The following is a 3,015-nucleotide window of genomic DNA, read 5'->3' as shown; positions in this document are numbered from 1 at the left end:
GTTCAGATTTACTGTGCAACCTGTTATGGGTTGGATTGTGTCCCCCAAAATTCCTATGTTCAAGCCCTAACCCCCAGAGCTCAGGACGGGACCCTATTCGGAAACGAGGTCACTGCAGATGTAACTGGTTAAGTTGAGGTCACACTGGGGTCAGGTGGTCCTAATCCAATGACCGTGTCCTTATAAAAGGGGAGGTGAGGACACAGCAGAGACCACAGGGAACCCAGAGGGGACTCTGGGCATGTACTGGACCCCCTTCCCCGGCGCCTTCCGAGGAAGCGTGGGCCTGCCCACACCCGGATCCCGGGCCTGCGCCTCCAGGACTGGGAGAGAGCAGGTCCGCGGTGCAGCCCACCGGGCTGGGGCTCTGTGACGGCCTCAGGACACAGGCTGACAGCTTAACCCAATCTAAATGCTCACACAGACACCCAGAACACCTAGCAAGACCTGAGAGGTAGCAGGACTTTCAACTGTGATCCACAGATGTCGATGGAGGGAGTGTCTCCCGGGAGCACTTTACCGATTCTCACGTGTTCTGTTTTCCGGGGCCCAGGGAGAAAGAAGCAGGCTCCCGGAGCTCCTCGTGCTGAATCAAGCACCTGCACACGCCCCGTCCATAAGCAAAACTAAAGCCACAGGTCATGACTTCCATCACGTCAATGCATGTACCAGTGATGGTCCGCCCTCTAAAACTTGCACATCTTGATTTCACCCTCTGACGAAATAGAGCTGTTTAAAGCGGGAACTCATGAGCTCCGGGTAGCAGGGCTCCCTGGATTCTGCGGCCCTTGTGTGTCCCCATCCCAGAAGGGATGAGGGAAGCAGCGTAAGCAGGTCAGCAAAGCGTCCCGGCCGTTACTGGAGGAAATCCAAGCGCAAGAGCCTCACACACGAGATCCGGGGAACCGTGTGATCCCACTTGGTCTCTGCCACAGCAGAGAATGAGTCGGCGGCAATAACGGAGTGCCTCTTTTCTGAACTGCTTGAGTACAGAGTCTGTTCACCAATGCGCCCTCCTCCCCGCACCCTTAACCTTCCGCCTTAAGAAAAGCATCAAGGGGAGCCTGAACAGAGAACTTTTACAATCTGAACTGAAATGTGGCTCGTGGTTCTCCTCCCTGTTACTGGCTCCAAAGGAGAACAAATGAACATAACGCAAGAAACACACCGGCACACGTTTTCTAAATGAAAGGCACGTGGGAAACCCGAGCCACCCCAAACTCTCCTTCATTCCCTGCCTTCCCCCGTCTAACGGGCTGTTTTCAACCGTGGTCTACGACCGTGACGCGGCAGACTGCTCACACATGAACCAGTCGTCAGGGCTTCCATGGCAAACGGGGCTGCAGTTAAGGCCCTTTCAACCGCCCATGAATATTCAGCGAGGTTTCCAAACGCTCCTGCGGAAAGAAACAAACATTCGAACGAATCTGTCTGCTCTGGGGCTCACAGCACTTGGTGTGAGAGCTCAAAGAAACGCCTCTGCGGAAGCAGAGCAAAAGCTCGTGAAACGTCAGAACCCAAGGCTTTTCAGAGGCAGAGACTGGCTAATATTTTACTCCAAACACCTACCTTTGAACCACAGAGCATCAGGAACTCTGTCTATAACTTGTGCCTTTGATGTGAAACTTGCATGTGGCAGCAGTCAGTCGGAAACAAACCAGTTGGGGCCGCGGGGAGGGGAGGGGGCTTAGGGGCAGTTGGGCTCCTGCAAATTAAACACTGTATTCGAGCCTCACTCCTCCCCTCCTTTTAGGAGGGCGGAAGGAGTTCCACAGTTTTGAAAGCACATCTTTCTAGAACGTACAAGAAAATGATTATTGAAGTCTGCCAATCAAATTACTGCAGTTAATAAGCCAAACAACAGGCATTGATAGTGACGTGTTTTTATCCAGACAGCACATGAAGTTTCTTAAAGCTTCACTCTTAGTCCTGGAGCACCATTTTCTAGAAGCTGTTTTGGTGAGCTGAGCACGCATTGTCAGTGCTTTGCAACATCTGCCTTTTATTACCAGAGGTCCTGATATTCAGATGACAAGTATTCTGAGTGCCCTGAAACTTGGATTCGGCTTATTCCTGTCTTAAATCATAATTTTATTGTGACATCAGGTTTGTTTACAAGCACCACTTTTATTTCCTGGACAGGCAGGCAGCTCTTCAATCTAATGCCGATTCTGTTTCCACATATACGTTCCAAGAAATTCATGCAAAATTCATATTAAATAAAACCTTTTCTGACCCTTAATATGCAGCACGAAAACGTGCACAAACTTATAAGATTACACGTTTTACTTTTTCAAGTCACCTAATTAACATGTTATTAGCAAACTGTCCCTGTGCGTTTAGGGCCAATACAACCCCATTTTAAAAATTAGGGTTTTTTCCCCTAATTATGCTGTGTTTCAGCTTCTACATTTAACACCTTTTAAGTAACTGTTGATCTCACTCTGCACTGGCAAAAAAAGGGGGGGGGATAAAACTGCAGTGTTTCTGCAATACAGGGATACGTCGTTTGTAAAAGCATTTCTACGCCCTGGCCCCTGCTTTGTCAGCCTGTGTGCAAGGAAAGCAAACTTTAATCACTCACAGAGCCGAGGGTCAAGGTTCACACTCCAGCCCCGGGAAACCAGCAGCCACCAAGAGAGAAGCAGGGTCTGTGGGGCTAGGGATTCTGTTCAAAATCAGGTGTGGACCTGAAAACGAAATCTAGAATTTCAAGCCAGCCTTGAAGAGTGCCAGGGCTTCGTGGGTTTGCCATCCTCTGGGCTTGGAGACGTGAAGAATTCTTTCGTGGGGAGGGCAGCAGATCGTGTCACAGGCCGGCCCTCATCTACTGATGACCGCATCTTTTAAAAATGCACAGCAATCGGTCGATTAAGCAGAGGTGAAACTCTCCTACAATACCACCAACAAAAACTGTTCAAACAAAGCCTGGGAGGAAGCTGTGCGCGGCGCTGGAGCACGGGTTTCTGCTCCGGTCACGGAGAGGGGCGACTCCACCTTGGGGCGGAGCAGAAG

The sequence above is a fragment of the Ailuropoda melanoleuca genome, chromosome 7, assembly GCF_002007445.2.
Source record: "Ailuropoda melanoleuca isolate Jingjing chromosome 7, ASM200744v2, whole genome shotgun sequence".
NCBI lineage: Eukaryota > Metazoa > Chordata > Mammalia > Carnivora > Ursidae > Ailuropoda > Ailuropoda melanoleuca.
Note: the sequence above shows the minus strand (reverse complement) of the source record.